The sequence below is a fragment of the Pelophylax lessonae genome (genome assembly GCF_965119305.1).
Source record: "Pelophylax lessonae genome assembly, chromosome: 2".
NCBI lineage: Eukaryota > Metazoa > Chordata > Amphibia > Anura > Ranidae > Pelophylax > Pelophylax lessonae.
In genome coordinates, this window is record NC_138769.1 from 146,393,775 (window position 1) to 146,406,135 (window position 12,361).

General features: G+C 41.7%; 1 protein-coding gene across 4 annotated transcripts in view; it reads right to left on the reverse strand.

The window, feature by feature from the left end:
* Positions 1 to 12,361, reverse strand: part of SGSM2 (small G protein signaling modulator 2) — a 507,049-nt gene that overhangs the window by 202,952 nt on the left and 291,736 nt on the right. The gene's annotated exons all lie outside the window — the stretch shown is intronic.

Sequence of the window (12,361 nt, forward strand, 5' to 3'; positions counted from 1 at the left end):
GTTTGGTAAATGTAATTTATTGAAGATGATAATATTGCCAAAATTTGTATATCTTTTCCGAGCACTACCGGTGAAGATACCAGGTAGATTTTTCAAGGTAATACACTCATTGCTTGTGAAATATATCTGGTCAAACAAAAAACCAAGAATAGCACGGGAAATTTTAACTTTGCCTAAAAAAAAGGGGGGTCTAGCCCTGCCGGACGTACGAGCATATTACCAGGCAGCTCAAATAAGTAGGATCTTGGACTGGTGGCATCACTCAGAGACTAAACTTTGGGTGATCCTGGAACAAGCACAAACAGAAGTAAACCTGAAAAGAGCGATATGGTGCTACCAGGACCTCCCGAAAAGATTAAAACATCACTTAATAATTGGAAATACTTTACGGATCTGCACGAGACCAAATGTATTTAATAAACTAACGACAGATAGATCCCCCTTGCTTCCAATATTAGGTAATCCCCGATTCCCTCCGGGACTAGATCAAAGACAATTTGTAATGCTAAGGGAAAGGGAGCAGGAACAGGCATCGTCTTTCTTAACACAAAAAAAATGGCCTTCGATGACCAGATTGACTGAAGGGGAGGGACTATATAAGGTGCCTTTTTGGCAAGCTGTCCAACTACATCATTTTCTGGTCTCTATACCGGGACCAGAGGATTTTGATAGACCACTAACGAGATTCGAGCAAGCTTGTGTAAAGCCAGGAAATCTCTCACGTACTCTGTCAATTGCATATGGCCTATTGACAAACCCGGAGGAACAACCGGATTTGCCATGGGTAAGGAGGTGGGAGGAGGACTTGAACTGTAGGTTTACAGGGGAGCAGATCCAGAGGATATTAAGGTTTGCACTAGGGTCATCTAGATGTACCAGAATACAAGAGACGAACTATAAGTTGGTAACAAGATGGTATGTCACGCCTGAGAAATTACATAGATGGTTCCCAAATGAATCTAATCTATGTTGGAGATGCGGGACGGAAGTGGGAACCTTGTACCATATCTTCTGGTCCTGCTCTAAAATAAAAACTTACTGGACAGGAGTGAAGGATATAGTTCAGAAATTTGTAGAACACGAATTAGAGGAGAATCCGTCTTTTCTTCTATTAAACCTATCGGATATTCCAGCAAAAAAATATGAAAGATCCATAATTCCTCATTTGATAAATGCAGCAAAGGCATGCATTCCAGGGGCCTGGAAAAAAACACAACCTCCCTTAGTGTCCGAGTGGATACGAAGGATAGAAGATAACAGGAGATTGGAAGAATTGATTGCAGCGGCACAAAATAGACAGGAGAAACATAGAAAAATTTGGGAACTGTGGAACCACTGGATATGCTCTGAAGAAGGGAAACGATACTTCACAAAATAAAATGAGAAGGAAAGTGAGATAGCAAAAGAGAGTATTCCCCCATCTCTGTTTATTATAATAAGTTCTTTTGGTTTTTTTTTTTTTTTTTTTTTTTTTTTTTTTTTTTTTTCTTCTCTGTCGTGTTGGGTGGGAGGGAGGGGAGGGGAAGGGGGGGGGAGGAAAGAAAAATGTTTTAGGAAAATAGCAGATAGAGATGTTATATATTATGATATATATTATGAAAAAGATGTATATGTTGAAAATGTTATGTATAACCATGTGAATTCCTGAATAAAAAGAGATAAATTGAAAAAAAAAAAAAAAAAAAAAACTTCCCAGCACTACTCTCTTTAAACGGGTTTGTATTGATCAAAGCACAAACACTATTGACTGGTTAACTAAGGTAAACCCTCAAGATACATATATCAGAGTAGAGAAGAGATTGTGTATTATCCTTTAAGTCAGTCAGTTGGTGTCCAGTATCCATGCAGCATGCTATGATCTTGTCTTCAGCTAGAAATCAATGAGAACTGACAGATACTTGAGCTGTCAAGATTTTAGTGGCACAAGGTTATTATATGTGTCAGGTACTATTAAGGCGAGTTGTAGGCTTGAGATATGGAATCTTGTACAGCAATGGCAGATTTGTTGAAGCAGTAACTAAGCTTTGTTCACATTTGTTATCTCATACCTTTGATTGCAGTCTGTTGCAGTCTTTAAGATTTTAGCACACTGCATACAGCATGTTCAATAAGTATTGAATGAAGAAAGTGTTAAATAAGTATTAAAACCATCCAATCCATACATACAAAGAAACCAAAAAAAAAAAAAAAGGTTCAGAAATTTAATTACACAGGTAAAAAGCGTTGAACGCATGAAGAAAAGGAGGTGTAAAAAGTCATAGAAAGACAGTAGCTGAGATCTATCAGTAAATAGAAAGCAATCCTACCCCTTGTCAGTGCAAATTAATATCAGCTGGTTCAGTCTCAACTGATGACCTATAAAAAGGTGTCTCATTACCAAGGCGTCACACAAGAAACATCTTATGATGGGTAAAAACAAAGAGCTCTCTCAAGACCTTCACAACCTTATTGTTGCAAAATATACTCATGGTATTGGTTACAGAAGGATTTCTAAACTTCTGAATGTTCCAGTGAGCACTGTTGGGGCCATAATCCGAAAGTGGAAAGAAAATCATTTCACCATAAACCAGCAACGACCGGGTGCTCCCTGCAAGATTTCTGACAGAGGAGTGAAAAGAGTTATCAGAAGAGTTGTCCAAGAGCCAAGGACCACATGTGGAGAGCTTCAGACCTGGAATTAGCAGGAACATTTGTTTCAAAGAAAACAATAATGCACTCAAATGCCATGGCCTGTATGCATGCTCACCACGCATTGCTGAAGAAAAAGCATGTTGAAGCTCATTTAAAGTTTGCTGCACAACATTTAGACAAGCCTGTGAAATATTGGGAGAATATAGTCTGGTCAGATGTGACCAAAATGTAACTCTTTAGATGCCATAATACACACCATGTTTGGAGGTCAAATGGCACTGCATATCACTCCAAAAACACCATACCAACAGTGAAGTTTGGAGGTGGGAACATCATGGTGTGGGGCTGTTTTTCAGCATACGGTACTGCAAACTTCATATGTTTAAAGGCAGGATGAAGGGAAAAATGTACCAAGACATTCTTGATAAAAATCTGCTGCCTTCTACTAGGATGATGAAGATAAAAGGATCCCAAATGATCCCAAACACAAACTCTCAATTGGTTTCAAAGAAAGAAAATAAAGCTTCTTGAATGGCCCAGCCAATCACCTGACTTGAATGCAATAGAAAGCCTATGGAAAGAACTAAAGATCAGAGTTCATAGTAGAGGCCCACTGAACCTTCAAAATTTGAAGGCTGTTCGTGTGAAATAATGGGCCAAAAATCACACCTGAGCAACGCATGTGACTAGTTTCTCCACAATTAATCTGTCATTACCAACAAAGGATTTTGTACGAAGTATTATGTAGCACCCGCCTAGGTGCTAGGGAGAGAGTATAGTTTTGGATCTTTTCTATCTACCAGAGAGATTGCCAGGTAAATCTATATTGTTTTCTGCTTAACAGAGAGCAGGATCTGCTAGTGAGGTCTTCTCATGGTGCTCAGGTGCAGCTCAGTTTGTCTGAAGTGTTTCACACTGGTCCAATAGGGAGGAATGTTGGACAGTGGGAGGAAACCTGACAAATGAGTGCACAGGTATTTAGTACAGCCCTAGTGATTGGCAGAGGAAAGTGCCCCAGTGCAGGCTGGCATACGTTATAAATGCAAAGGGCACATGTTTACGGTCTTTCAGCTGGAGAGCAGGGTCCCAGGGGGAGGGGGCGACTGCCCCTCTTTTGTAGAAATTGCCATGTGGCATCAGGTGGTCGACCTAAGGGCCTGAGAGTCAGAGAGGAGCTGAACCCGGAGGTCCTGCAGAGCTGACTGGAAGGGAGACACTGGAAAAGACCTGATTCGCATATAGTGAGTACAGATCTGTGTCATGGGGTCTGTTTTAAGAGGGCCATCCCTTCAGCTAGAAGAGTCAGTGGACAGGTGTCAGACAAGGGGATGCTAGAGAGTGTCCTGAACATAGGTGTGTGTAGCCTATGGCATTAGGGTGTGCACGTAAAACTCTCCAACACACATGCCCTTCTCTGCAGCCTCAGCTGCACTGGAGATTGAATGAATGGGAAGTGCTCTGTGCTGAGCAGCTTCCTGTTTATTCACAAACTGAACCATAATAAACACCGTTTACTATGCTTCAGGTATGATTGAACACAGTGAGTGAGTGTGTCCATTTAGAAAAGGAAGGGACCATTAAATTACATATTGATTAGTCCCTTTCCCCCATTCTCCATCCTGAAACATCAGTCGGGGGAGGGGGGAGAAGAGAGGAAAATAGGGAAGCCAATAGCACTGTGGTGGGGGGGGGGGGTAGCAACACGGGGGGAAGCCCAGGCAGTAGAGGGAATCAGCACCGCACAGAGTGATTAGGTGCATAGGCACACCTCCTTGCGCACGCCTATGGTCCTGAAGATAATGTAGTTGCATCAAGTCTGCTGCTAGAGAGAGCAAGAAGACTTAATTAGTCAACACAAGTGGCAGTGTGTCTGCTCCCAGTGCCATCTTAAAAACATTCAAGGGCCCTGGGCAATGCAGTGCACTGGAGCCCTACCTACACAATCACCCACGAGAATAAAAATGCAAATTATCGATAAGGCGATTATTTATTGGTACAGCAGTGCCAGGCTGACAGCTTCCAAGTTTGGCAGCTGGGTCCGGTGAACACACACATAGACGGGAGTCACACTCAACTGTTCTGTGTGTGCCTGTTTCCGTGGAGGCAGACAGGCATTCCTGCAGTTGTGGGCTCCCCCTCCAAGGCCCAAGGGGCCTGACAGCAGCGCAGGGCCGACAGGCGCTTGCCACCTGCTAAGTTCGGTGGTGGGATGCACAAGGGAGTCGGGACTAACGCTTGGCTGGGGCTAAGTAGCTGGGCAGGTGGGGCCCCCTGGGCAAGTGGGGCCCCCGGGCAACTGCCCAGCGTGCCCATTCAGGTAAGACAGCCCTGTCTGCTCCCACAAATAACCTGGTGAGGCCTAAGTGAGAGTTGCCCTTATGAACTGTAAATAGTTTAAGTTGGAGTATCCCCATAATCCCTTCTCCCATCCAAGTTCTACAATAAATACCAAAAAACAAAACCCCTGGACTGTTTATTGAGTGACGAACCATTGGGAGTAAGGACGGGTGTGTGAACTATCTCTAAGTAACTGTCTGCGGAGGAGGCCTAAGAAGTCATCACACAGCAAGCCCTACGGGGACAGTGCTACAATTAAATAAATTTAATGTTCAATACTTTTCCCCTGTGTCATTCCATTTTATTACACATAACTTCATTTCTGAACTTCTTTGTTTTGGTTTCCTTGTATGTATGGATTGTATGGGTTGTTACTGACTTGTGGTGAACATTTCATGTCATTAGCACCTTTAGCCCCCGTTCACATTAGGTCGCTCCGACTTCGGGGGCGACCTGTGAGTCGCGTGCACCGCGACTTTGGCGCGACTTGCACGGACTTCATATGATGAATGTCTATGCAAGTCGCCTCCAGGTCGCCCCAAAGTAGTACAGGACCCTTTTTCTAAGTCGGAGCGACTTGTGTCGCTCCTATTAGAACCGGTCCTGTACTACTCAATGGACCCGACGGTGCACGACTTGCCAGGCTGACCAAGTCGCCTGGCAAGTCGTAATAGTGTGAACCGGCTCTTAGAAATATATTTACCTAGAAAAATGGTGACGTGGTCCATACTTATTTTACCCACTGTTTTTCCAGAGGAACTCTAAGGAATGTGTTTGATACTTTTGGGGGAGGTTTACTAAAACTGGAGCACTCAGAGTCTAGTTTAGCTGTTCATGGTAGCCAATCAGCTTCTAACGTCAGCTTGTTCAACTAAGCTTTGACAATAAAACCTGGAAGCTGATTGCTTTCTATGTAGAGCTGCACCAGATTTTACACTCTCCAGTTTTTAGACCCCCCCCCCCAATTTGTCTGCTATATTGGATCTTAAAGCAGAACTTCAGCCAAAACATTTTTTTGGATAACATACGGATTGAGTAAAATCTGTATCAGGTTTTTTTTGCTATCTTTTTCCCATCTGGGCAGATTTCCCTACACTTCCTGTTGTACCAGCGAAGAAAGGGCACTTTTATACTCTACAACCATTACATGTTCTCTGTACACAATGCGACAAAATGTGATTGTTCTTGTATATTATGAGGCCAAAAACAGAACAGCGAAGGCTATAAAATGAGACTCCTAAGACCCCTTTCACATGGGCTTTCCGATCCGGTCCGCCTGTCAGTTTTTCAGGTGGACCTGATCAGATGCTCCATGCACCCCTATGGAGCAGCAGATGTCAGCGGTGACATCTCTGCTGACACCCGCTGTTCTCCGATCTGATCCTGTCTGTGAAATCCAGACGGATGGAAATCCTATTTCCTGCAGGAAAGAAACCTGCTCTGTGTATGGCCAGCCCTAGTTTTCGGGGAGGCAGATGGGGGTGAGGAAAAAAATGCTGCTCAGGTGCTTGTTTTTACCGCCCTCTCCTCCCCCATCCTTCCAAGCCAACTGTGTGAAATGGCCCTAAGGGCATATAACACGAGCACCATTCCCTCTGCAGATGGCATTTCAAGCAGAAAGTGCCTGCATACATTGAGGGCTAGTTCACACCATAGAAATGCAGTCCAAATGCTTTTAGGTATGCGTTTTTGTGACGCGTTTCAGTGCATTTGTGATACGTTTAGGATGCGGTCCAGTGCATTTTCCCGTATTTTTTCTTAACCTTAGGGACCAGTTCACACCATAGAAACACAGCCTGGATGCGTTCCAGATGCTTTTCTGCATGCGTGTTTTTGATGCGTTCCAGTGCGTTTTTCATCCAGTTCAGTGCATTTCCCCCCTCTTTTTTCTTAACCTTAATAAGGACAAGTGTGTTTCAGTGCATTTTTGGTGTGTTTAAGTGCACTCTGGTGCGTTTATGATGCATTTTACCACATTCCAGTAAAGTCCAGTGCAGGAAAAATGCAGCAAGTTCTACTTTTTTTTTCTGGAACTGGAACGCACTGGAACTGCAAGCACTGGTGTGAACTATGCCATTGGAAACCATATAACCTACTTTCCATGTGTTTTTTGATGCAGAACAAAATGCACTGAACTGCATGTGGTGTGAACTGGCCCTTACCCTAAGAGCCCTTTCACACTAAGTCGCTTGAAAACTACCCATAAAATGCTGAGTGCTTTCGCAACGTTAGCGGTGCTCTGTTTTTAGGGATATGTGACTCAAAAAATGGCTTCAAGAACTATTTTGAGGCGCTTTTGAAGCTCTTTTGAAGCGCTTCCTATTCAATTCAATGGAGAGAGGCATTTTTGAGGCGCTTTTGAAGCCCTTTTGAGGCGCTTTCCATTAGTTTCAATGGAGAGGGGCGATTTTGAGGCGCTTTTGAAGCCCTTTTGAGGCGCTTCCTATTGATTTTAATGGAGAGGGGCATTTTTGAGGCACTTTTGAAGGTCTTTTGGAGATGGGCGTTTTTGAAGCACTTTTGAAGACCTTTTGTGGTGCTTCCCATCCATTTCAATGGAGAGGGGTATTTTTGAGGTGCTTTTGAAGACCTTTTGTGGTGCTTCCCATCCACTTCAATGGAGAGGGGCGTTTTTGAGGTGCTTTTGAAGCCCTTTTGAGCCGCTTCCTATTCATTTTAATGGAGAGGTCCGTTTTTGAGGCACTTTTGAAGCCGTTTTGAGGTGCTTCCTATTAATTTCAATGGGAGGGGCATTTTGGAGCCCTTTTGAGGCGCTTCCCATTCATTTTAACGAAGAGGGTCGTTTTTGAGGCGCTTTTGAAGCCCTTTTGAGGTGCTTCCTATTCATTTTAATGGTGAGGGGGTTTTTGAGGTGCTTTTGAAGTGCTTTTGAGGCCCTTTTGTGGTGCTTCCCATTCATTTCTACGGAGAGGGGCTCTTATTGTAAGAAATGCAAATTTGTAAAGACATTTCTTTTTAAAATGAGTAATTCTCCCGATATGAAATATACATACAATATGCATATAATATGACCTTTTGTGATAACTGAAACCGTTTATTAACCTGTTTTTAGAAACATATATTCTCAACAATGGATTATGAGCCATGACCAATTTTTTGCCTCTTGTCTGATTAGTTTGGCATATTACAAGACTGACTACGTAGCAAGGGAAAAAAATGAACCCAGGGTGATACTGTTATGGAGATTACTTTAAATGATGTATGATTACAGAGAGGTTTAATTTGCATCTGAAATGTCACATGTGCCTATTACAGCATTAGAGACCCGCTGTAAAATAACTGGCCCACCAAGGCATTAAAAGCAGGCAGAGGCACAGTTAGCAAGCCGTAATCACAGCCGTGACTTGGTTTAGTCGCTCTGTTGTTCCCCCAAGGAGGTGTTCAGAGGCCAAGCTGTGGTGCTGTGCGTTATAAAGAAGCGGACAGTAATAATTAGCAGGGCATATTAATCATGGAGTAGCAATTATGCCTGGATTACACAGGGAGCACAGGTTAAAGTAATTTGTGATTTATCCCTTTGTCTCTCTTCGAGTCTGAATAGGGGGCACTCAGCTACAATTTACTTTACAGCCCAAAAAAAGGGAGTGAAATAATCTGATGCATCTCCACTGAGCTCGCAACTGCACAGAAATGAAAATGACTTTTTAATAGCTGATTTCCTCTGAAATTAAAAACTGTCACCAGTCCAAGAAATAATCACACAACGGAAACACTGGGATGGTTCGGTTTAAATTAGGTATATCATTAGAATGCAAATGTTTTAATATTACCTTTAATAAAAAAAAAAAAAAAACAAATAAAAAAAAAAAAATGATATTAAATGTTACAATAATGAAACACGGACATGCAAGTTGGTAAAAATGTAGATGCTACATGGATAATAATATATGGTAAATACTGAAATAACAATATATTTTCTGTTTAAAACCACTTGACCTCTGGAAGGTTTTACCCCCTTCATGATCAGGCCATTTTTTTGCTATTCAGCATTGAGCTACATTAACTGGCAATTGCGTGGTCATGCAAAACTGTATGCAAATGAAATGTATTTCATATTTCTCACATAAATAGAGCTTTCTTTTGGAGGTATTTGATCACCAATGGGTTTGGCTATTTTCCTTTTAATTTATTATTACTAAAAATGAACAAAATCCAGAAAATTTTGAAAAGAAAACCCAAAACTATATTTTCTACTTTCTGTTATAAAACATTTCCAATAATAAAAAAAAATAAATAATTTCTTCATAAATTTAGCCCAAAATGTATTCTGTGACATGTCTTTGGTAAGATAAAAACCCAATGAATGTAAAGCAATTAGTTTGTGTGAAAGTTATAACATCTACAAACTATGGTATATATGCTGGAATTTATGTAGCTATAGACGCTATACTGTAATGGTGGTGATCACCAACTTATAATGTGACAGTGATAGGGTGGTGGGCAATTTGAAACTAACAGACACTATCTGGGAGGGTCATTAATTAACACTGACATCGCTAGTGACACTAATCAGTCACAGTGTACAAATGACACTGGCTGGGAAGGCACTAACATATAGGGACAATCAAGTGGTTTACTGTGTGCCTAACAATGTGTAATGTGTGCCGCTTTTTACTTTCTGATCTGAAGCAGGGGTTAATGGAAGCTGTGTTTTTTTATCTTTATTTTTTCAATTGCCAGGTCCTGGCAATTGAATCCGCAAGTTAATTTTAAATGGGATTTGACTCTGTTTTTTTTTTTTTTTTTTTCTTTAGAAATGTCATTTTTGCTGCAGCATGTTTTATACATGCTACAGATACACCACTTTACAGACAGACTAAGGGGCTCCCCCAGGCACTAGATTTAAAGTAATTTTCAATTTTTATTTTTGCACTTTAAGCGTAATTAAAATCACTGCTACTGAAAAAATGATTGTTTTTTTCACATTTTTTTTATTGATATATGTCCACCCAGGGCAGTACCCAGGCCCCCATACCCCTTTTATGGGCACTTTTGATTTTTCCTGTTCGGCTTCCATAAACATCAAAGGGGTTCGCTGTTCAGGTTAGAACATTTCCCCTGTTCGGGAATTCTGCTGCGAACCGAACAGGGGGGTGTTTGGCCCATGTCTAGCTGGAATCTACGATCTACAGTATGTGAGAAAGGATGGCTGTGACACGTCAAATCATCGACGCAATAAAATACTGTCCTCCTTGTTCATCTATATAAGCCCTTTGAGTGCCTACTATACCTGCCGCTATATACTGTATATGTGGGTGGGTGTGTTTGCTAGGTTTACCAGTGACAGTGCTGATATGGTACATTTAGAAACATATTTAAGGATAACTTCAGCAAATCAAAATTTTTGTGTGACAAAATGAATTTTAATAGAATGAATTGAGCCAAAATACATTCAGTTTGTATTTGGTCTGTTTCCAGCAAACATTAGGGTAACAACTGCATAATACTCAGTGTCACTCACAATGTATCTGGGTCATTACTGGCACAATAACACCTTCTGAATTACTTACAGTTGTCATTATATCAATGGAACAACGCTAAGGAACTGCAGAACAGCTTGTGAGTTAATTATTCACAACCACTGAAAACACTAATGATACTTTCTATTCCAGGGGCCGTTTTTAGTAGCACCATTGAGGCCCTACATATAGACATTTTCCTGACAGCTGAAAAGATGATTACGCATTGTGCAATCTCAGGTCTGGTCCGTGGGTGGCTGCATGTTCATGCATCTCTCACTATGATAAGAGCACTCAGTTCAAGATTACTTACAGTAATTGAAACAAGGACACGAGTGATTAGTTCAGTATGAATGCTACATACAGCATGTACGACCTTCTGCTGCATCAGCCAAGATCCACACGTCATCCAGTCTGCTGAATCAAACTACCTGGGCGGTAATAAATACGTTATAAAGCTGGTATGTAAATCATATCCCTGTATCTGTTAATAAACAAACTTTTTTATAGGAGCCAATCAGTTTCTCTCTTTCAAAGAAACGTGGAGAGAATAAAAGCCAAGGAAGACTCCAGGACTGTCCTCCTTAACTTTTCCTCCCTGGTGTGTCACTGACTTGAAGTAGGCATGTGTATGTCTGGTGTCAGAATATATGGTATGCACATTCTTGAACCAAGTCAGCGATGAACTAGGTACTAAAGGATGGATAAAGGAAGACAGCTGTGGAGAATACACATTAAAAAATCAGCAATGGCAGTCCCCATTTTCTACCATGATATCTTACACCAGTGATGGCCAACCTTGGCACCCCAGATGTTTTGAAACTACATTTCCCATGATGCTCATGCACTCTACAGTGTAGTTGAGCATTATGGGAACTGTAGTTCCAAAACATCTAGGGTGCCAAGATTCGCCAACACTGTCTTACACTATAGTAGGTCAGACTCATATTTCCTGCTCCCTCTAAGCCAACTGTCCTTTGCTTCCTCCCACCTATTTCTATTGACCGGCTAGCTTCACAGCCTTACTACAAGATTTCATATCATAGTCATAAATGGCATAGTGGAGCTGGAGATGGAGAGGATGAAAGAGGCAGTTTGCTCACTCTATGTCAGTACACCTAGAGCCATTGACTAGAAGGATAAGAACATCCATTAATGGGATTTAGACTTATGTCAATGGCATCAGTTGGAGAAATTTTTGAGATCATTCAGAATTCATTAGCAGGCGCATTTGACCTGCAGTTGACACCCTTCTGACCTGCATCTAACCTTCTTCAAGCAAAGGTTTTGCCTTTTCATAGAAATGTATAGGAATGCAAATTATGTTGCTCTAAGGCAATCTTGTAGGGGGTCTTGTGGTTGATATTATTACAAGTCCCAGCCTCGCTTCTTCTTGTTGGAACAACAACCCATCTGCTTGAAGCCCCAAACCTCTGCCATCTTGTTCCCAACTCCTTGCCAGAGGCCTTGTCAAGCCATTAGCCTTTATATTCCAAACAAAATGTATTCCCACACAAAAGATTTAACGTTGCTGCACGTTATTGATGTTACTTTAGAAAATGGCATTCACAGTCACACCGCATATTATCCGGGGTCACTTGATGGTACTTCAATCACATATAGTAGACAATCCACAGCAGTCACATGTGAGAGCAGCATAAAATATTTCACCCTTCAGCCATTTTCCTTTTTTCAGTATATCTCTTTCACATGGTCATTAGTACTCACTCACGGGGCACTGGCTATCACTAGGCTATCTGTGTCCAGCTCACAACTCCCTATTTGTCTTTCCAGAGACAGGATCACTGCAGCTGCACCTATAGCTCCAGTACACTTCCCCAGGTCCTCCAGGCAGACAGACTCACTTCACTTGGCCTGGCCTGAAAGCCCTTTTGCAATCCGCTTTAGCCTGT